The sequence below is a fragment of the Schistocerca gregaria genome, chromosome 10 (assembly GCF_023897955.1).
Source record: "Schistocerca gregaria isolate iqSchGreg1 chromosome 10, iqSchGreg1.2, whole genome shotgun sequence".
Classification (NCBI taxonomy): domain Eukaryota; kingdom Metazoa; phylum Arthropoda; class Insecta; order Orthoptera; family Acrididae; genus Schistocerca; species Schistocerca gregaria.
In genome coordinates this window covers 198067968-198092414 of record NC_064929.1, presented here as the reverse complement: position 1 = coordinate 198092414, position 24447 = coordinate 198067968, and the positions used below count along the sequence as shown (strand labels likewise).

General features: G+C 45.2%; 1 protein-coding gene and 1 non-coding gene across 2 annotated transcripts in view; both read right to left on the bottom strand.

The window, feature by feature from the left end:
* Window positions 1-24447, bottom strand: part of LOC126293620 (corticotropin-releasing factor-binding protein) — a 943223-nt gene that overhangs the window by 47862 nt on the left and 870914 nt on the right. The gene's annotated exons all lie outside the window — the stretch shown is intronic.
* On the bottom strand, window positions 9136-9209 carry Trnat-ugu (transfer RNA threonine (anticodon UGU)). Its single transcript has one exon. It is a non-coding gene; the product is annotated as a tRNA-Thr (tRNA).

The following is a 24447-nucleotide window of genomic DNA, read 5'->3' as shown; positions in this document are numbered from 1 at the left end:
ACTGTGGGACTGCCCGCTCTATGAAGATGCGGCAGGTAATGGATGGCAGGCATTAAGGATATGGGATCCTTAAGCAGCACTAAGGGCAAGTCGACCTGCCGCATCTTGGACGATACTGCAGCCGCATTATCCAGAAAGCCCAAAGAAAGAGTCCTCGAGGCGTTCAACCAGAAGTCAGCTTGTTGCCATCCTGTCTAGACAACATTCTCTGCAGATGGAGAGAAGGGAACTGAGATCGGCGACCACCGAGTGAAATACTGTCTCAAGAATCTACACTGAGTTGATGGAACTGACCACGGAAGTTTGGTTGCTAAACGTAACAGTGATTAGTGGAACTGCTTGTTATAGTAGAAATGCTGCTGATGTCTGTCCGACGCCCAAGGAATCTGGCAGACTATGGCTGTTGACCGGGGTAGTGTGAGGGCTGATCCAATAGCGGAAAGAAACATCTACAGGTTAAATGGAGAGTTAAAAATTAAAAAAAATCTGTAGTGCAAACAGTAGCATTAGTAGTTCGCCAACTGGTTAATTGTTTTTCTGTATCATAGAATTAAGGCTTTCACGGCAGTTGTTGTCAACACTTAACACTTCCGAGATGAGATGCCGTGGTCCATACATATCTGCAGAAAGATTCTAACCACCACCCAAGACATAAAAGAGGGGTGATGAATAAACAATTAATAGACAGGGCGCACAAAATATGTGAACCAGCTCACTTAGATGATGCGATTGGACGCCTTAGAGCGTCCTTCAAGAAGAATGGCTATTTCAACAGAGAGATAGATCGTGCACTACGTGCTATACTAACAACCAAGACGGACGAGGTTCGACACCATCCCAAGGAGAAACTGTTCTTACCATTCATCAGTAAGGTCACTGATCGCATGGGAAAATTTTTAAGCAAGTACAATGTAGAAACTGTTTTCAGACCCACCACGAGAATAAAAGAATGTTTAAGATCCGCAAAAGATAAACGACATCCTTTAGCTACACCAGGAGTCTATAGAATTCCGTGCAGTTGTGGAAAGGTCTATATAGGCACAACAAAAAGAAGCGTCAACACCCGTCTGCGTGAACATAAAAGGAACTGCCGCCTCGGACATATTGATAAATCGGCTGTAGCGGAACATGTGTTTCAGGAATGTGATCGTAAAATAAAGTTTAGTGCGTCGTCGCATTATTATGGGCGATTGTACAGAGAGGCCATTGAGATTGGCAGACACTGCAATAACTTTAATAGAAAATATGAAGGCATTAAGCTGGATAAGATATGGATGTCAACATTGCAGCAACAGCGCGACAATCGACTAATTTCAGTTGAGAATGTTGGCAACATCAGAGATCATAGTACAGCCGACGTCACGTGATTGACAGCAGCGCCCTCTGGATGGCCTATATATACGGCGCTCACTCGCGCTGTCGTTGCAGTTTGCCCATTGTCTTCGGAGGATGCCTTCCACAGTCGAAAGCGAAACGTCAGGGGAGAGTTTTCTGTATGGACCACGGCATCTCAGCCCGTAGGTGTTAAGTGATATTTTATTGTAGTTTGTAGTACAAGAAATATTGTAGTATTAAAAAATTAAATATTAGGAATGGTTAGTATATCGATTTATTATTATACAAGAAAGTGTAACTTGTATGGCCTATTTTAGCTTTTCAGGTAATAGACTGTAATTCTGAAAAATAAATAGACAAATAAATAAATAATGCAGTATGTATTTTATACCCTTTCTACATCGGCCATCACTTATTTTGCTACCCAATAAACAAAACACATCTACTTACAGTGCTTCACTTTCTGATCTAACTTCCTCAGGATCACCTAAAGTAATTCCTCTACATTCCTTTATCCTCGTTTTACGTTTACTGATATTCATATTTTGATGTCGTTTGAAGACACTAGTGACTTAGTTCAACTGATCTTTCGTATCCTTTGCCGTCTCTGTCGTAATTACAATGTAATTTTCAGGTTTCCAAATTTCCTTTACTGCTTGCTTTACGCACAGGTTGAGTTATACCGGGAGTACGCTACAACCCTGTCTCCTGCTTCCCCTGCTACTGTTTCTCTGTCATGTTCTTCGACACATAACTTCTGTCTCGTTGTTTACAAGTTGTGAATAACATTTCACTCACTGTAGCTTATCCCTTGTACTTACAGAATTTCTGAAGCTTATGAAAATTTTCTCTAGCGAGTTTGTTTTCCTTAAATGTGTCTTCTAGTGTCAGCCAGTGTTGACTCTTGTATTGTAAATTTATTCCGGCAACAACCTGTTGTTCACGCGGGCTGGCTCCTACCTGTCAGTTCATTCTTCTGTACACTGTTAATTTACTGAAATGGCGAGCGTGTTTGTAGCGAAATAGAACGCTGAGAGCATGGCACTCCCCTCCGTAACGTGGATACCATTATTGTTATTCGCTTGTTACACATTTACTTGATGCTGACGGTAATGGGCATTTTACGACGGCTGAGACATCGCAGAGCCATCAATGGGGCTTAGGGAGACAGGCGGCTACATTTTACGGTGTCAGGGCGGGAGACATTTACTATTAGTGTGAGCCCCTCAGGGCACAGTGCACCTCCACAAACCGCGGAAGCCCTGTCGCCTGAGAAGTTGGCCAGACTTCTGACCGACGTGTAACATCTCGCAATCGCTACTTTCTCTGCAAACTGCATGCTCCAGTACTTCACGAGAAACCACAGGACGTCAGGACCTCACGCCAAGAATCACGGTTATAGCTACACTACTGGCCATTAAAATTGCTACACCACGAAGATGAAGTGCTACAGACGCGAAATTTTGCCGACAGGAAGAAGATGCTGTGATATGCAAATGATTAGCTTTTCAGAGCATTCACACAAAGCTGGCGCCGGTGGCGACACCTACAACGTGCTGACATGAGGAAAGATTCCAACCGATTTCTCATACACAAACAGCAGTTGACTGGCGTTACCTGGTAAAACGTAGTTGTGATGCCTCGTGTAAGGAGGATAAGGAGGATAAATGCGTACCATCACGTTTCCGACTTTGATAAAGGTCGGATTGTAGCCTATCGCGCTTGCGGTTTATCGTGTCGCGACATTGCTGCTCGCGTTGGTCGAGATCCAATGACTGTTAGCAGAATATGGAATCGGTGGGTTCAGGAGGGTCATACGGAACGCCGTGCTGGATCCCAACGGCCTCGTATCACTACCACTCTAGATGACAGGTATCCTATCGGCATGGCTGTAACGGATCGTGCAGCCACGTCTCGATTCCTGAGTCAACAGATAGGGACGTTTGCAAGACAACCATCTGCACGAACAGTTCGACGACGTTTGCAGCAGCGTGGACTATCAGCTCGGAGACCGTCGCTCCGGTTACCCCTTGACGCTGCATCACAGACAGGAGCGCCTGCGATGTTGTACTCTACGACGAACCTGGATGCACGAATGTTAAAACGTCATTTTTTCGGATGAATCCAGGTTCTGTTTACAGCATCATGATGGTCTCATCCGTGTTTGGCGACATCGCGGTGAACACACATTGGAAGCGTGTATTCGTCGTCTCCATACTGATGTATCACCCGGCGTGATGGTATGGGGTGCCATTGATTACACGTCTCGGTCACCTCGTGCTCGCACTGACGGTAATTTGAACAGTGGACGTTACATTTCAGATGTGTTACGACCCGTAGCTCAACCCTTCATTCGATCCCTGCGAAAGCCTATATTTCAGCAGGATAATGCACGACTGCATGTTGTAGGTCCCGTACTGGCGTTTCTGGATACAGAAAATGTTCGACTGCTGCCCTGGCCAGCACATTCTCCAGATCTCTCACCAATTGAAAACGTCAGGTCAATGGTGGCCGAGCACCTGGCTCGCCACAATAGGTCAGTCACTAATCTTGATGAACTGTGGTATCGTGTTGAAGCTGCATGGGCAGCTGTACCTGTACACGCCATCCAAGCTCTGTTTGACTCAATGCCCAGGCGTATCAAGGCCGTTATTACTGCCAGAGTTGGTTGTTCTTGGTACTGATTTCTCAGGACCTATGCACCCAATTTGCGTGAAAATGTAATCCCATGTCAGTTCTAGGATAATATATTTGTCTAATGAATATCCTTTTATCATCTGCACTTCTTCTTGGTGTAGCAATTTTAATGGCCAGTAGGGTATCAATGTATGTTACATAAATGGCCGTATCTGTTATTTGAATTTACGAAGCAGCTTAAATATTTTACACCGCATAGGGACGGTACACCTCAGTATGTGATATGAGTTTCAACTTGATACGAGTAGCCGTTTCGGAGAGAAAAGGGTTCTTAACAGTTGTACAGACAGACGACAAAGTGGTCTTCTAAGGGGGTTTCCGCTTTTCACCGTGTGAGATAAGAAACCCTAAAAATGACCGTGTGGGTGTATCGTACAGGCCCTTGCAGTCGGTGGGCGATATCCTTGAAGTGGCGCGCAGGTGACGCTGCAGACCAAACGAAGCCGCAGGGTGTATTTCCTGACGGCGCGACTGTATGCAGCGGTATTTTTCGTACGTATTTTGTCCCTGCGCGGTGTTGGCGGTGCACTTGAGGGAGCCGCTGCTCCCAGAGGCACTTGCACACAGCACGGCAGGCAGCAGACACCGCCCCCAGTCTCCACCCCCCCCCCCCCCCCCGTTTTGGTTCCCTGCCGCTTTTTGCGGAGAGCGCGCTGCAAATTAACTCGCGGCCCTCTCTGGGGACCGCCGATATGTACACACGTCCAGGCTAAAAATGGCGAGGAGGCGAGAGTGCCTAGTACAGAAGATAGTTTTTTGGCTGACGTGTTGCGGTGCGGACGTGTGCTCTTTGCTCAATTCGGTATACGGCCGAGTGGAGCACTCTGCGAGACGCGAAACGCGGCAAGTTATTCCCAGAGGGCTCCGACTGACAGATCAAATGTGCCTTCGCAAATACCACGGCCGCCTGTGACGAGTAAATTGAGTGATCTCAATTTCTTACATTATTCCTATAGGCATCAACTACCCGCCAGGTTCGCCGAGCGCGCTGACGCGCTGCTTCGTCGAATCGGGTAGGCGAGCCGGCCCCAGATCGAATCCGCCCGGCGGATTAACAGATGAGGGCCGGTGTGCCGGTCAGCCTGGATGTGGTTTTTAGGCGGTTTTCCACATCCCCCTAGGTGAATGCCGCGCTGGTCCCCACGTCACGCCTCAGTTACACAGCTTGCAGACATCTGAACACTTTCGCACTATTCCATTACACTAGTCGCAGACAGTTGGGGTACACATATTCCCTCCCGGGGGGATGGGGGGGGGGGTGGCACGATGGGCATCCGGCCGCCCCTTCAAGTAACAATGCCACATCTGAATAACCATGCCGACCCTGCGTATCCGCGGGAAACACGAAACAAGCAAAAGGAAGAAAAGAAAGAATTCCTATAGGCATCAACTATACACTGTCCATGTTATCGTGGTGAGGGGTGACAGTTATTATGAAGATGACAGCGATCCAGTGCTATGGAATGAAAATACCACAACAATCTCTAATAGCAAATATCTGTTCATTCAATTACCGGTTTCAGTGATTTTCATCATCTTCAGATGATTTGTTCTTATGAAGTTAACACAGTAAGCATACACATATTAGCTGAAACATTGTGACCACCTGGTTAATAGCTTGTTTGGTTGCCTCTGGACTTGAATAGGTCACCGATTCTGCGTGTCAGAGATCCGACAGTATGTCTATGCACTGGTCATGTAAATAACGGGCCGCCAATTTGTGGACGCGGTGACTTTGCCCGATGGCGTTCCAGATGGCTTTCATTGGACCTACATCAGGCGAATTTGGTCGTCGAGACATCAACGTCAGTTCACTATAATGCTCCTCAAACCACTGTAGCACGGTTATGGCTCCGAGACACGACCAGTTACACTGCTGAGAGATGACATCGCCGTCGGGGAAGACACCAAGTATAAAGAGACGCACGTGCTTCGCAGCTGTCAGCGTGTCTTCCATTACTACCACTGGTCCCATGCAAGCGCAGCAGAATACCACCCATGGTATAATACTGCTTCCACTAGCCTGCTTTCGTGGCACGCAGCACGTTTCGAGCCCCCATTCAGCTCGTGTAGCAAAAGCCGAAAAGCCGACACGTGTGTATTGATAGACAGTCGAATCACGATGGTCCGGTCCCGTGGCCACTGCAATCGTAATTCGCGTTGTCATTGTGTCTGCTACTTCGGAGCTCCGTGTTCAGCAATGTACGACCAACGGTGTGTTGCGAAACACTTGTGCGTGCACCAGCAGTGTCCCCTTTCGGCAGACACGCCGCAGATCACCATCTGTCCTAGTTTACAGAGCAGACAAGCTTCCGAACCCTGCATTCTGTGAAGAGCTGTGACCGTTCAATTACACTCATGTTCATAAATTAAGGATAGTTGCAGAATGTGGTGCCACACAACGTGGCACTACACAGATGACGCTAATAGCATAGCCACATAGGGAAGACACGACACACATCTGTAATTCCACAGTATTGGCGATTAGTTGAGAAAAAGGCCCCGAAACACATGTGCTACAAAACACCACTGTTTCCTGCCTATGTACCACGACATCGTTATGGGATATGATCACCATGCACACGTACACAGGCCGCACAACGGGTTGGCATACTCTGGATCAGGTGGTCGAGCACCACTGCCTGTCGGAGCTCCTGAAGTGTCGTAGGATTTCGAAGACGTTCAGCGATACGTCGACCGAGAGCATCCCTGACGTGCTCGATGGGGTTTAGGGACAGGCAGGCCACTCCATTCGCCTGATAACTTCTGCATCAAGGTACTCCTCCACGGTGACAGCTCGGTGGGGCCGTGCGTTATCATCCATCAGTAGAAGGTGGGACCCACTGGACCCCTGAAAAGGCGGACATACTGGTGCAAAATGAGGTACCGATACACCTGACCTGTTACATTCAGGGGTGTACGTCCACCAATCATAATCCCACTCCACACAATCAAACCACAACCTCCATACAGGTCCCTTTCAAGGACAGTAAGAGGTTGGTATCTTGTTTCTTGTCCACGCCAGATGAAAACCCGTAGAGAATCACTGTTCAGACTATACCTGGACTCGTCCGTGATCGTAACCTGGGACCACTATTCCAATAATCATGTACTGTGTTCTTGAAACTAGACTTTACAGGCTCTCCTGTGACCAGGGCTTAGTGGAATGCACCTTGCAGGTCTCTGGACGAATAAACCATGTCTGTTTAGTCGTCTGTAGACTGTGTGTCTGGAGACAACTGTTCCAGTGGCTGCAGTAAGGTGCCAAACAAGGGTACCTGCAGTATTCCGTGGCCATCTGCGGGCACTGATGGTGAGATATAGTTCTTCTTTTGTTGTTCTACACTGTGGACGTCTGCTGGAATCGTTGCCATAATCGTGAGATAACACTTTGTGGCACACAGACGGCTCATGCTAACATCTGCTGTGTTTGACCAGTCTCCTGTCGAACTAATATTCTACCCCTCATAACGTCATCAATATCTGTTCTTTGAGCCATTCCCAACACTCAGTCACCATTAGCATTTCTGGAAACGTCTGCACACTTACTCGCTGCACCGTACTCTGACATGCACCAACACACCTCTGCGTATGTGGAATTCTGCCAGCGCCAAGGTTCGACGACCGCAGGTCATATGCACAGTATGGTCATACGCCGAGGTGATTTAAACCCGCAAACCGCCCACCAGAGCGGTGTTTCACCATGTGTAATCATTATCCTTAATTTACAAGAGTGAGTGTAGTTAGTGGCTAGTGGTAGTTTCACTGTCCTACGTCTTTCCATAAATACTCACGACAGTAGCAAGTGATCATTCGATGAGCTTCGCCGTTTTAGAAATACACGTTCAGAGAAAAACTAAACTCCGCCAGAACAGGCCATGAAGGCGCAATGGGAGCGACCGGCCGCCGTGTTATCCTCACCCGAAGACATCAGTATATGTGGATATGGAGGGGCATGTGATCAGGACATCACTCTCCCGGCCGTATGTCAGTTTACGAGACCGGAGCAGCTACTTCTCAAACAAGTAGCTCCTCAATTTGCCTCACAAGGGCTGAGTGCATCCAGCTTGTCAACAGCGCTCGGCAGCCTGCATGGTCACCCACCCAAGTGCTAGCCCAGCCCGACCCCGCTTAACTTGGGTGGTCTAACAGGAACCGGTGTTACCATTGCTGCAATTCGTTCACAGGCTCTACGTAATATGAAGCTGCCCTTTGTCAAAGTCGCTTAACTCAATGGACTTCTCCATTTGCAGCCCATATCTTCATTACGGTGATACCCCGTCCGTGTCTGTCTGCTTATATAATATTGTGACTGCGTCACGTGACTGCGTCACGTGACTGCAGCACGACCAGGAATCATTCAAAGCTCAGTGAGCAATGGTCACTGTATGAAATATACGGCCGTAAATCCAATCTGAAGACGAAAAAAATGATTGAAAAGTATAAATGCACTAACAAAAACTTCATGCTATCTTTGCTGTCTTCATTTTGAAGATGCAGTTCTCCGCTCTCGCCTATCCTGTGCAAGCTTCTTTCTCACAGAATCACCATTGAAACCTACATGTATCTGAAAAGCTGCTTGCTCTATTCAAACATTTGCATTTGTCTCTATATACAAGTTTTACGCCCCTTTCGCCAATGGCACCTTCTTCCCCCCTACCGCCCCTCCTTCACACACAAGCACATAGTTTCCTCCACTAGGACACTTTTTTATATACCGGGCGAACAATACTTTCTAGCAATATCGCTACTACTTTATTTACAACCCTCGTATCTGGTGATCGGTTGAATCTATGAAAACAAAGTTTTCGGGGCTTATTTCACTAAACGATGGCATGGTGCATTGATCTCTGTGTGGGATGCCTACCCGTCGGCTTGCAGGGCCAACGAAATTTTTTATTTTGTTCAGGGGAACGGAGGGTATTATGGCCCATTTAAGGAAAAATGTAAATTACAAAATATATTTGTATCTTATTTATGAAGATAGTAACTTCTCGAAAAAACAGAATACACTGGTGACCGTGGAGTTTCTCTAGAATAAATGATAATTGAAACCCTCAGCTGCCGACAGGTGTTGTTGATATACCTTGATAGGGAAATGTGTGCCCCGACCGGGACTCGAACCCGGGATCTCCTGCTTACATGGCAGACGCTCTATCCATCTGAGCCACCGAGGACACAGATGAATAGCTTCCCGTGAGACCCACATTCTCAACTGTCCACAATCTACATACGTAACGCTCCTACTCGCGCACTCTAAGGTGACGATTCCCGTAACACTTCGGGCAACCTGTGCGCATTCGCACAGACGAAGGTCAATGGATGGGTAGCCTTTAACTGTATATATGAAGATAGAAACTTTTATCGAAAGAACAGATACCATTGATGACCGTGCAGCTTCTACATCTACATCCATACTCCGCAAGCCACCTGACGGTGTGTGGCGGAGGGCACCTTGAGTACCTCTATCGGTTCTCCCTTCTGTTCCAGTCTCGGATTGTTCGTGGAAAGATAGATTGTCGGTATGCCTCTGCGTGGGCTCTAATCTATCTGATTTTATCCTCATGGTCTCTTCGCGAGATATACGTAGGAGGGAGCAATATACTGCTTGACTCCTCGGTGAAGGTATGTTCTCGAAACTTCTACAAAAGCCCGTACCGAGCTACTGAGCGTCTCTCCTGCAGAGTCTTCCACTCGACTTTATCTATCAACTCCGTAACGCTTTCGCGATTACTAAATGATCCTGAAACGAAGCGCGCTGCTCTCCGTTGGATCTTCTCTATCTCTTCTATCAACCCTATCTGGTACGGATCCCACACCGGTGACCAATATTCAAGCAGTGGGCGAACAAGTGTACTGTAACCGACTTCCTTTGTTTTCGGATTGCATTTCCTTAGGATTCTTCCAATGACTCTCAGTCTGGCATCTGCTTTACCGACGAACAACTTTGGTCAATCCATTTTAGATCACTCCTAATACCTACTCCTAGATAATTTATGGCATTAACTGCTTCCAGTTGCTGACCTGCTATATTGTAGCTAATTGATAAAGGATATTTCTTTCTATGTATGCGCAGCACATTACACTTGTCTACATTGAGATTCAGTTGCCATTCCCTGCACCATGCGTCAATTCGTTGCAGATCCTCCTGCATTTCAGTACAATTTTCCATTGTTACAACCTTACGATATACCACAGCATCTTCCGCAAAAAGCCTCATTGAATTTCCCATGTTATTCACAAGGTCATTTATGTAAATTGTGAATAGCAACGGTCCTACGACACTCCCCTGCGGCACACCTGAAATCTCTCTTACTTTGGAAGACTTCTCTCCATTAAGAATGACATGCTGCGTTCTGGTATCTAGGAACTCTTCAATCCAATCACACAATTGGTCTGATAGTCAAATTGCTCTTACTTTGTTCATTAAATGACTGTGGGGAACTGTATCGAATGCCTTGCGGAAGTCAAGAAACACGGCATCTACCTGTGAACCCGTGTCTATGGCCCTCTGAGTCTCGTGGACGAATAGCGCGAGCTGGGTTTCACACGACCGTCTTTTTCGAAACCTATACTGATTGCTACAGAGTAGATTTCTAGTCTCCAGAAAAGTCATTATACTCGAACATAATACGTGTTCCAAAATTCTACAACTGATCGACGTTAGAGATATATAGGTCTATAGTTCTGCACGTGTGTTCAACGTCCCTTCTTGAAAACGGGGATGACCTGTGCTCTTTTCTAATCCTTTGAACGCTACGCTCTTCTAGAGACCTACGTTACACCGCTGCAAGAAGGGGGGCAAGTTCCTTCGCGTACTCTGTGTAAAATCGAACTGGTATCCCATCAGGTCCAGCGGCCTTTCCTATTTTGATCTATTTTAATTGTTTCTCTATCCCTCTGTCGTCTATTTCGATATCTACCATTTGGCATCTGTGCGACAATCAAGAGAAGGAACTACAGTGCAGTCTTCCTCTGTGAAACAGCTTTGGAAAAAGACATTTAGTTCAAATGGTTCAAATGGCTCTGAGCACTATGGGACTTAACTTCTGAGGTCATCAGGCCCCTAGAACGTAGAACTACTTAAACCTAACTAACCTAAGGACATCACACACATCCGTGTCCGAGGCAGTATTGGAACCTGCGACTGTAGCGGTCCCGCAGTTCCAGAATGTACCTCCTAGACATTTAGTATTTCGGCCTTTAGTCTGTCATCCTCTGTTTCAGTACCATTTTCGTCACAGAGTGTCTGGACCTTTTTTTTTTTTGATCGACCTACCGCTTTGACGCAAAACAAAATTTTCTTAGGATTTTCTGCCAAGTGACAAGTCTGCAAACACATTTAGTGAATTATCCTGTGTGTGTGTGTGTGTGTGTGTGTGTGTGTGTGTGTGTGTGTGTGAGAGAGAGAGAGAGAGAGAGAGAGAGAGAGAGAGAGAGAGAGAGAGAGAGAGAGAGCTTTCGGACGTGCTTAAAAGAACGGACACCCTTTAATCCGATAGCCACTGTGAATTAAGAAGCAAAAGAATTAAAGGGCCGCCAGTGGGCGTTGATTGAAATAAATGGGGAAATTTGAAAATTTGTGCCAATCGAGGTTCGAACCCGGATCTGCTGCTGAATAGTCAGATACGCTGACGACTGGCGCCACCCAGGCACACTGTACGTAACAGTACAGTCACCTGAAGGCAAGACATGCCAATAATGCTACTAACACAACAAACCTGGCAGCGCCCAGTGTCAACGTCTTTCCTATAAAGCTGGGTAGCCACACGGTATACAGTTTCTGGTCCACACTACACAGTATCGTTTGAAGGAACGTGATTAAATTCAGACAAACAGTTCATCAATATCCAAGGAACCACGTTACTTTAAGTAGGGGGGAGAATGTTCTACATGGACGATAGGAACACATATTTCCTGGTCGGTGTTTGAATGTAGTGATCGATTTTAGAATCACATAAAGGAGGGAGCGGTAGAGGAAGTCATAAGGAGTTACCACCATGGTCTACGGTTTTCATTGCTATGAGACGTTTGGTTGTGTTTTGTGCACCATTTGTGTTTATTACGAGTTCTACATATTTAAGTGGTGGATAATATATTAAATCTATTTGCAGCACTTTCTTCAGTTACAGAGTTTTATGGTGAATAAAATGCATGTATTTTTAAAACTCATTACATAACGTGCGGACGATGAAGCTGTTTTTCGTCAGGCGCTCCCCATTTTATACCTTAAACACAAGGAGGTATTCTACCATGGATCACGTCATATGTGCAAATGAAATCAGTGTCTTCAATATCGTAACAGTTCTATCCTTCTCGAAAACGGTAATCTGTGTTATTCGCCAATACCTTCTATTTCAATAAGTTAATAATTTATAACTGGTTTTTAATAACACTACTTCTTAATATGATTTCACATACTGATTAATATATAGTGGAGTAATGACATAACACACAAGATATTATATATGGTACTGACAAGATTTTTCTCGATTTCAGATTTGAATAGCATATTTATTCAGACTTACATCGATATCCTTATGACCTAATAGCGACAGTGAAAAGCATTGCAACAAACGCGGGTAGGAATCAATTAGAAAAATTATTAGGTCCAGAACTTTGCTTATGCCGTTTTGCAATAGACGGCAGTAACGGCAAGTGGGTTTGAGGTGGTTGGTCATAGGTGTAATACAATAAGCTTAAGCATCTGTAAACACGATGCCATAAAAGTATTAGTCGCTTTGTGATTTCATCGCAAGATTATTCTCGATTAAGTACGTCAACTTACGTACCCATTTCTCGCCATTTGCGGGAAGTTTTAATTTTCTGCTTTAAATGAAGAAAACTGCAGCTGTGGCTCTTAAAACCCGTGGCTCTTAAATCGCAGGGCAAGACCAATGGCGAGGGAATTATTAGAGTGAGAACGTGCAGAGAATGTTTTCGAAGCGTTAAGAACGGTGTTTTTGAGGGCGAAGATCCTCATGGCGGGGGAAGACAGAACGTTTTCGTGGCTACTGAAACAGACGAATACAGTCACAGGAGATCATTATCGAAAGCGCTGAAACACAAACGGCCACAATACAGCGATAGACACGTAAAGGTAATTTTGCAGCAGGTCAGTGCTATAACCCATGTCGCAAAACCCGTCAAAATATACATGGAAACGTCCCTCCTGCCGAATTCTCCATACCTTGCTCTCGCTTACTACGACCTTTTTCAATCAGTAGCGTATAGTCTGGCTGAGCAGCACTTTCGATCATATGAACAAGTGCAAAATTGAATCAATTCATGGATCCCGACAAAAGACAGTTCTTCCGCGACGTGATTCGTATCGTATCAGAAAGATGGGAGAATGTAGTGGCCAGCGATAGGCAATACTATGATCATATTTTTTTTGGAAGTTTTTCACAATAAAGCCCCGAATTTCGAGAAAAAACAGCTGGAGCAAAGTTGTAGACCTAGTAATCTTTAACCGAAGTGTAACGCAAGTGAGTGGGCTATTACTTAACCCTTTTAATATTTATGACGACTTCGTTCTTCGTAGATGGAAATGTGAAACAAAGAAAGGAACGAAGATAAGTAACGAGCAAGATCTGTTTGCAGGTGATACCGTTGTTATTCAAAAAAGTGAAGATGACCTCCAAAGACGAGTACAGCAGCTGAACGAAATATGTAACATGTAGAACTTCAAAATTTATAGTAATAAAACGAAAATAATGATATTCCAAGGAAAATATCCAGACAGATGAAGGACTGTTTTAGATAATTCAGTTTTAGAACAAATTTCTCAAATGTCTTATTTTGGCTGTGCCGTAAGTCTTGATTTTGGCACTCATGTGGAAAATAGAAATACACATTATGAACCAGAGAATTACAGACTGCTGGCGGGCAATCACATAAATCGACGTGAAAAGTTGAAAATTTGTGCTGGACTGGGATTCGAACCCGGGACACCGCGCACACACACACACAATCAAGGCTTTAATGGCCAATGATCCCTTCAGAGCAGATGCACAACAGGCTCCAACCCTTACGGCAATCGGCGGAATGCCGCAATTAAACAGAATAATGGGCAAGGGTCAGTCCGTTATTTGTGTGCGGGTGACTTGAGGACTTGGGTCGGACGGGAGGCATGCTAGGCTGTGTCCGGGAGGCGCAGTCGGCAGCGGATCTGCCTGCTGAGCAGCAGGTCCGGTTTCGAATCCATGTCTGGTACAAATTATCGACTTTCCCCACTGATCTGAATCAATGCCCGCTCGCAGCAAATACGTGTACTTCCTTTGTCTCTTAATTCACAGTGGTTGCTGGATGCTGGATCAAAATGGTATCTGTTCTCTCGAACATGGCTCAAGGAACACACACACACACACACACACACACACACACACACACACACACACTCAATTCAAAGAGCAGAAATGAGGTTCAAGTTCCTAAAAAAGACTGAGGACTGCACAAGAACACATAAGATTTAGAAGCTCAAATGGCTCCGGGCGCTGTGGGACTTAACATCTGAGGTCATCAGTCCCCTAGAACTTAGAACTACTTAAACCTAACTAACCTAAGGACATCACACACATCCATGCCCGAGGCAGGATTCGAACCTGCGCCCGTAGCAGTCGCGCGGTTCCGGACTGAAGCGCCTAGAAGCGCTCGGCCACAGCGGCCGGCGATGATTTAGAGAGCAGAATTAAATATTTTCAATATGAATGAAAAAAAAATTCGAAAATATTGTGAAGATTGGAAACAACGCCTTCCACAGAGGATCCTGAACTACAAGCCGAATGGGAAAGAAAGATATTGAAAGACTTCGAGAAAGATGGGAACGATTTAGTTTGTGAGTTCGGAACAGGCCACAGCCTAATCCTTTAAAGGATGATGATGATGATGTATTTGACAATGTTTTACACTGGAACAGTTTTCAGATATGTAAACACCTTACTTTTCAGATGTAATTTTTGTAATTTTAGAAAAAGACTGCAGTACAAATAAAATGAATGTTACCATTTCGAAATGGAAGAAGAAAATATAGTAAACTTTTATTACCAAACCCACCAGGGGCGAAAGTAAGGAAAGCGTTCCAAACCCAAAACAGTCTCCACTTTTGGTGGTATTGTAAGTTAAATATCAGCAGTTAATTTCACATCAAATATTAATGACTTTCCAAAAATGATTAATTTCATGTCAGTTATGACCTTTGGTATTTGGACGGACTGATTAATTCCAAGATGACGTTTCCAAGTTCAAAGAACCGGTGAATTTAACATTACACGTTACTGGTGATGCTACCAGAAAGAGAGTTGCTATTTAAGTTGATTGCAGTCAGTCAGACAAGAGAAACAGCTAGAGAACAGGAGACTTTTTGCACATTTTGAGAAAAATGTTAGCTATACTACTTGTTCTCATATAAAAGTCGACGTCCTGACTGACTGACTGACTGGTCATCACCCAACCCAAATCACTACGGATATAAACCTGAAGTTTCGAGAAGCTGTGGATTTGATACTGTAGGCGTCATTTAAGAAACGATTTTAGCGGGTGAAAGGCTTTATGAAAATATATCGCTCTTAAGGAAATTTTTACACTAGAACTATGAAAACAGGTATTTGGTTTCTCAGTCAGAAAACAGAAAATACGTGTTTCAGCATTTTGGAAATTCAACCACTACGACGGTAAAATTGTGGGTAAAAATTTTCCTGAAAATTAATAATTATTAATGAAGTAATAAAGAATGTTTTAGACTACATCTATGACAATTTGTATTTGACGTCTCGGTTACAAATAAAAAGATACGTGTTTCACTGTTTCTGCAAATTCAAGCCCTTAGAGAGTGCAATAGAGGATGAAAATCTCGAAGAAAATATTTCTTTCCTTAAAAAAAAAAAATGAAGCTGGAGTTATGAAAATTGGTATTTCACTTCTCGGTCAAATATAAAGAAGTATTTGTCAGGAGATGAAAGTTGCTATGGAAATATCTCCAGAAGTGTATTCGTGAAAGACTGTGTTTATATGGCCTTAATTAGTGTGGAAAGCTTAGAAGCTGTTGCAACTTGTGGACAACATAAAAATTCTTTTAAATAAAAAGTCTCTGCAGGTCATTCACTCTACTCGAGCGAAGCAGAGGCCGGTAAGGTGGCTCCTGCAATAATTAGGAACCATGCGGAAGACAGAAATGAATTTTAATTAACAAGCTCAAAGGGAAACGCCTACGCGAGAGAGGAAATCACTTGACCCACCGTACTACAAATAAAAACCGAGAAATATTTCCGTGTGTTGTCTTGTCAAGTGCAGAACGTATATATTGTGTGGCATCCCGTCGGGAGCAGAAGTGACCTGTTGTTAGCCGCTGCTGAGTGAAACTAAAGAGCTGACATTTATTGGACGTGTTGCTTGTTAAGTTCATTTGGGGGGAAAAAAATCTGCGAAAAAAAGGTTAATTAGGTTGCAGTAATTGGAGTCGTCTGTACGGCTAAACAGCTGTCTGTCAAACTAAATGGTGTGCTAAAATTTATCTTATAAAAAGATTTTTACTGTAGGACGTCATTTCAATTTATTAATGGTTATTTTACTACGAGTAATAGGTAACGTCAATGATTAATTGACGAATGTCGATGACATGTAAAAAGAGACCTCTGTAACAAAACTACATTCATTTTTTCTAAAAGGAAACAAATAACTTTTGAAGGAAGCGGATACTTTCTCCTCCGACGTTTTACGTCTCTTCTAGTCTTCATTGCGGTCTTTGAAAAAACACGCTACATGCAGTTCCGAACTTGTAAGGGTTGTCCCACGAGTATATGCCTAACATACGATGACAAGCAGACAGAAGAAGTGGACAGTGTTAAATTATTGGGATTACAGCTCGATAATAAATTCAACTGGGAGGAGCACACCACAGAACTGCTGAAGCGTCTTAACAAATCTCTATTTGCAATGCGAATTTTGGGAGACATAGGGGATATAAAAATGAAAAAGCTGGCATACTATGCTTACTTTCATTCCATAATGCCACATGGGATTATTTTTTGGGGTAATTAATCAAGCCAAGCTAAAGTTTTCCGGGTGGAAAAACGTGCAGTAAGAGTTATATATGGTGTGAAGAACATCCTGCAGAAGCCTGTTTAGGGAACTTGGGATACTAACTACTGCTTCCCAATTTATTTATTCCTTAATGAAATTTGTCATTAAAGGTATATCACTCTTTCAAACCAACAGCTCAATTCACGGAATCAATAAAGAAATAAGAATAATCTTCACAAGGATTTAAAGTCACTTAGTCTTGTACAAAAAGGTGTGCATTATTCAGGAACGCCGGCAGTGGTGGTCTCGCGGTTCTAGGCACTCAGTCCGGAGCTGCGCGACTGCTACGGTCGCAGGTTCGAATCCTGCCTCGGACATGGATGTGTGTGGTGTCCTTAGGTTAGTTAGGTTTAAGTAGTTCTAAGTTCTAGGGGAGTGATGACCACAGATGTTAAGTCCCATAGTGCTCAGAGCCATTTGAACCATTATTCAGGAACACACATTTTCAATAACTTGCCAGCAGCCATAAAAAGCTTAACAACCAATGAAATTCAGTTAAAGAGAAGCCTAAAGGAGTTATTGGTGGCCAACTCCTTTTACTCCATTGATGAATTTCTCAGTAAAACCAACTGATTTGACGTTTGCACAATTTCAGTGCACTAATGTGTTCACTGTAAATAAGTGTGAGTTTGTGTGTGTGTGTGTGTGTGTGTGTGTGTGTGTGTGTGTGTGTGTACAATCTAACTTCTGCACCATTTCATTGTAAATAAGTATTATAGTAGTTGTATTACATGTTTAAACCTTATAAATAAATAAAGAAAACTTTTTATTTTAAATTCAGTGCATTAGTATTTGTAAAATGACTCTTTCGTATAGTGTTCATTAGAAAATGACGATCATTCTACTTGGGACCTGTGGAATGGTACATTAGCTTATTTGTTTGAGTTGTAAATATTTGCCATGTATTGTTGTTTTTCTGACATGTTGTACATCCTGGAGGACCTCCTCACTACGGATCAATTGGAATGAAAGTAAATCTAATCTAATCTAATCTAATCTAACGAGGCAGTGTTACCGAAATCCAGCATTGTACATTCTTATGAAATAATGAGAGTTTCTTTCATAACTATCGGTGTCAGCCACTTATTGTAGCGAAGCTTGATGTTGCCGTATTGCATCTGTTTAATGAATTTATCTGTTTCACGTGGGTGTATCACGAAATTGTTCTCACATTATTTAAAGGCAAAGAGAGCGATGGCGCATTGAGGCATGTACGAGAGTCGTTCAGTAAGTAATGCCCCACATTTTTTTTTAAAGCCGTTAATAAACTCAGACAAACGTCATTGTTGGTGCTTGAGATTTGATGTTAGTTCTGTGCGCCGGCGAAGTTTCGAACCGTTCTGGTAGATGGCAGAGCCGTAGAACAGCGTCAAAATGGCGTTTACATACGACTCACGTTACAAGCAGCTTGCTATTACCGAATTCCTGTGTGCAAATAAAGAAAAAATCAATAAATGTCTGTGTGCAGTGTATGGTGATGCTGCAGTTGATAGGAGTGCAGTCGGGCGATGGGTGAAGAAAGTGACAGCCTCAGGAAATAGTGAAACATAGCTCCGTGGTCAGCCACGCTCGAGACGTCCTGTCACAGCCACTGCTCCAGACATGCTGAACAGTGGGGATTCCATTGTTCGTGCCGGCCGGCCGGCGCGTCACAACTCGGCAGTTGGCTCTACGGTTGTCGGTCAACATTGGAAGTGCGTCTGCAATGATCGAGACTCGCGATGATGCTCATGATGGGTTCCACCAATGCTCACTGCGGAGCGCAAGATTCAAAGAAAAACCATTTCACCTGAATTGTCGGAGCGTTTTGACACCGATGGAGAGGCCTTTCTGTCACGGATCGTTACGGGGGACGAAAGCTGGGTGCACCACTTTGCGCAGGAAACAAAAGGGCAGTCCGTGGAGTGGCATCATCCTGATTCACCACAAAAGAAGAAATACAAGACAACCCCTTGTAAGAGGTCCACGACTAAGGAATATTTTGCTAGCGCACTCAAGCAGATGTAATTTCGATGGATTGCTCACGCGCTGCCTGCGATATGTAAGCTAAAAGAGAATCTCAGACCAGAGAGCTGTGTTGGCTGCAGTAGTAACTGTATGGCAGTAGGAGTAAGGAGTAGCGAGGAGTCTGGTGTATCGACTTGGCTGGGCCGGTCAGGGGGAGGAGCGATGGTGGTGCCTGAGCCACGTAGTATAAGGTAAAAGCAGCCTCGCGCATATGTACTACACTTCTGGAAAATGAAATAAGAACACCGTGAATTCATTGTCCCAGGAAGAAGAAACTTTATTGACACATTCCTGGGGTCAGATACATCCCATGATCACACTGACAGAACCACAGCCACATAGACACAGGCAACAGAGCATGCACAATGTCGGCACTAGTACAGTGTATATCCACCTTTCGCAGCAATTCAGGCTGCTATTCTCCCATGGAGACGATCGTAGAGATGCTGGATGTAGTCCTGTGGAACGGCTTGCCATGCCATTTCCACCTGGCGCCTCAGTTGGACCAGCGTTCGTGCTGGACGTGCAGACCGCGTGAGACGACGCTTCATCCAGTCCCAAACATGCTCAATGGGAGACTGATCCGGAGATCTTGCTGGCCAGGGTAGTTGACTTACACCTTCTAGAGCACGTTGGGTGGCACGGGATACATGCGGACGGGCATTGTCCTGTTGGAACAGCAAGTTCCCCTGACGGTCTAGGAATGGTAGAACGATGGGTTCGATGACGGTTTGGATGTACCATGCATTCAGTGTCTCCTCGACGATCACCAGAGGTGTACGGCCAGTGTAGGAGATCGCTCCCCACACCATGATGCCGGGTGTTGGCCCTGTGTGTCTCGGTCGTATGCAGTCCTGATTGTGGCACTCACTTGCACGGCGCCAAACACGCATACGACCATCATTGGCACCAAGGCAGAAGCGACTCTCATCGCTGAAGACGACACGTCTCCATTCGTCCCTCCATTCACGCCTGTCGCGAGCATCCGTGCGTCGCTGCTGTCCGGTCCCAGGTAGACGGGCACGTGCACCTTCCGCCGACCACTGGCGACAACATCGATGTACTGTGGAGACCTCACGCCTCACGTGTTGAGCAATTCGGCGGTACGTCCACCCGGCCTCCCGCATGCCCACTATACGCCCTCGCTCAAAGTCCGTCAACTGCACATACGGTTCACGTCCACGCTGTCGCGGCATGCTACCAGTGTTAAAGACTGCGATGGAGCTCCGTATGCCACGGCAAACTGGCTGACACTGACGGCGGCGGTGCACAAATGCTAGCGCCATTCGACGGCCAACACCGCGGTTCTTGGTGTGTCCGCTGTGCCGTGCGTGTGATCATTGCTTGTACAGCCCTCTCGCAGTGTCCGGAGCAAGTATGGTGGGTCTGACACACCGGCGTCAATGTGTTCTTTTTTCCATTTCCAGGAGTGTATTATTATATCAAGTGCCATGTAAATGTTTTTACAAAATCTCTTGTAAGCAGGCTGTTTAGGTTTTTTATATTGGTAACGCCACGTAGCGCTCTGTATGAAAATCACTGGCTGTGCTGTGTGCAGTCAGTGGCTTGTTGGCATTGTTGTCATACTCGTCATTGTTGGGCAGCTGGATGTTAACAGCGCGTAGCGTTGCGCAGTTGGAGGTGAGCCACCAGCAGTGGTGGATGTGGGGAGAGAAATGGCGGAGTTTTGAAATTTGTAAGACTGGATGTCAGGAACTGATATATATATAATATGACTTTTGAACAATATTAAGGTAAGTACATTGTTTGGTCTCTATCAAAATCTTTCATTTGCTAACTATTCCTATCAGTAGTTAGTGCCTCCAGTAATTTGAATCTTTTATTTAGCTGGCAGTAGTGGCGCTCGCTGTATTGCAGTAGTTCGAGTAACGAAGATTTTTGTGAGGTAAGTGATTTGTGAAAGATAAAGATTAATGTTAGTCAGGGTCATTCTTTTGTAGGGATTATCGAAAGTCAGATTGCGTTGCGCTAAAAAAATATTGTGTGTCAGTTTAAGCACAGTCGTGTATAATTGTTCTAAGGGGTCGTTTCACTCTTAATAATAATCTATGTCATAAGAAGTAACTTTAACAATCATTCATATCAATTTAAAGAATTTACTAATTTCTTCAATCCATGGTCATCGCGATTATTGTAAAAAAAATCAGTTATTTCTTTTTATACATGACAAATCTATCGGCCAGCATTGCAATGGGCTGTGCCAGAAAAATTTCTTATAGGAGCAGATACATACGCGTTATCTGGCGACGTTATTGAGATAAGAATTTTCAATTTATTCAGAATGATTAGATTCACACAGTTAATTATTGAAAGGTTACAAGTGAGAAGCAATTTTATTGATAGGTTAGTCACATTTTATTATTGGTAGGTTACGTATTTTATCTGTTGGGAGTTCACACTGTGAATGCTATACATATTATTCTTTATTGTTGGGAGGTTACACCCCTCTGCCGGAAAAGCCATGGTGACAGTCTTCTGGGATTGTGATGGACAGGAGAGTCAACCATCAATTCAGAGGCATACTTGAAGACTCTGAATAAACTCAAGAAGCGTTTCCAACGTCTTCGCTCGGTCAAGAATCCAGCAAAACTCTTGCTCCAACACGGTAATGCACGCCCACACACAAGTCTGAGAACCCTACATCGCCAAATTGGGTTGGACATCACTGCCTCAGCCACCCTACAGTCCAGACCTGGCACCCTCGCACTTCCATCTTTGCGCCACTTAAAGATTCTCTACGGGGAACACACTGAAGATGAAGAGGGTGTCAGTCATGCAGTGACAACATGGCTACGCCTACAGGACAAGAGCTTTTACCAGCAGGGAATAGATGCTCTTCCACAACGTTGGCGTATGGCCATAGAACGTGATGGAGACTACAGAGAAAATAGGACATTACAAGATATGATGATGATATTGTCACCAATTTCTGACTCTTAACAAATGTTCCGAGAAAAATTGGGTATTACTTAGTGAACGATCCTGGTAAATTAAGAGTTTTATTGTCCACAAGTCGGCCAACGAGCGTTCAAACAGTGATGATGCTCAGTAACCACGAGGGACTGATACATTAAAACAACGTAGCGGGTGACGGCAAAGAGGTCTGAAACAACAGTGAATCGTGAAGAACTTGTGCGACATAAGCGAAAGTTGGTAGGCGTGTTTCTGCATCTGAAAGTCCACCCCATTAGCTGTACGGTCAGTGCGTTGCAATGCCACGCAAGGGGGTCCGGGTTCGATTCCCAGCTGGGGTGGACGATTTCCTCCCCTCAGGGACTGGGTGTTGTGCTGTCCTCCTCATAATCTCATCCCCATTGTCGACGCGCAATGTGGCGTCGCACTCAATAGGACCTGCACTTGGCGGCCGAAATTCCGGTCTGGGACCTCCCGGCCACTGTCGCCATACCATCATTTCCATTTTTTACATATGAAAGATGACGGCTATTCAGGTGCCGCGTCAGTCTCATAAGAACGGCACCAGTAGCGCCACTAAAAGGATGTGAATCAGCTTTGCTTTAAATACACACTGTAACGGTCCTTAGCGTTAGTTAGCTTTGAGATTGAACGTGCTGAGTTAATGTTAGTCAAGAGCGCATTTAAGGTGACTAAGACGCCATTATCAGCACCTCACTGAGTTTGAACGAGGCCGTGTAGTAGGGCTACAAGAATCTGGATGTTCCTTCTGCGATACTGCACTATAGATGGCTGCTGGTACCTGTGGTCACAGGAATGTATGGTCGCAATAAAACGGGGTTCCGAACGGCACTAGTGACAGGGAAGACCATCGTGTCCCGCATCTTTCTTTCTTTCGCTTGTGCCTGTTTTCCCGCAATGACGCAATGTCGGCATGGTTAATCGGATGTGGCAACGTTAATTTAAGGGGTGGCCAGATGCCATCCTGACACCGCCCTGTACCCCCTGGGACGGAATTAGTGTACCCCAACTGTCTGTGACTAGTGTAATCCATGGAATAGTGTGAATGTGTGCAGATGTCTGCACGCCGTGTAACTGAGGCGGGACATAGGGACCAGCCCGGTATTCACCTAGTGGGATGAGGAAAACCGCCTAAAAATCACATCCAGGCTGGCCGGCACACCGGCCTCCGTCGTTAAGCCGCCGGGCAGAATCGATACGGGGCCGGCGCGCCTACCTAAGTATAGGAAGCAGCGCGTTAGCGCTCTTGGCTAACCTGGCGGGTCATACTGTCCCGCATATTGGTTTGGAAAATGTTACACTGCATCTGCAGCGGCAATTTGAGCAGCAGTTGGCACCAGAGTGACACAACGAACTGTTAGAAATCGTATATATGAAGACAGTAACTTGTTCTCGAAAGAACAGTTACTGTTGATGACCGTGCAGCTTTTCCCTGGAATAAATGATGACTAACTAACAACCTCAGCTGCCGACAGGTGTTGTTGAGATCCCGGGTTCGAGTCCCGGTCGGGGCACACATTTTCATCTGTCCACATCGAGGTATATCAACAACACCTGTGGGCAGCTGAGGTTGTTAGTTAGTCATAATTGATGTTAGAAATCGGTTTACTTCAAGGACAGATCCGAGCCAGACGACGTGGAGCGTGCATTCTACTGGCACCAAACCACCGCCATTTGCGACTTTAGTGGTGTCAACCGAGAGCTCTCTCGACGGCAGCGTGTACGACTGCCGTGTTTTCTGATGAAAGCTAGTTCTGCCTCTGTGGCAATGAGGACCGTGTGTAGGTTAGGAGATGGCCAGTTGTGGGGCCAGCATTCCAACCTGCCTGCTGACCTACACCGGGAGTTACCATCTGGGGTGTGATTTTGTATGACAGCAACAGCTCTCATCTTGTTATCCCATACATCCTGAGTGAGAAACTGTATGTTAATCTGTTGATACGACCTGTTGTGCTGCCATTCATGGACAGCTCTGTGGCTGTTGTGATAAGTTCCTATGGGACCAAACTGCTGAGGTCATCGGTCCCTAGGCTTACACACTACTTAATCTAACTTACGCAAAGGACGACACACACACCCACGCCAGAGGGAGGACTCGAACCTGCAGCGGGGGGAGCCGCGTAAACCTTGACAACACCCCCCCCCCCCCCCCACCCCCTCAGACCGCGCGGCTAGACAGCATTCCAGGCGGTGTTTTCCAACAGGATAACCCTCGCTCACGTAGCGCTGTTGTGATCCAACATGCTCTGCAGAGTGTCGACACACTGCCTTGGCCTGCCCACTCACTAGATGTGGCTCCAGTCGAGCATATGCGGGACATCATCGGACGACAACTCCAGCGTGATCCATAAACAGCATTAACTCTCTCCTGTA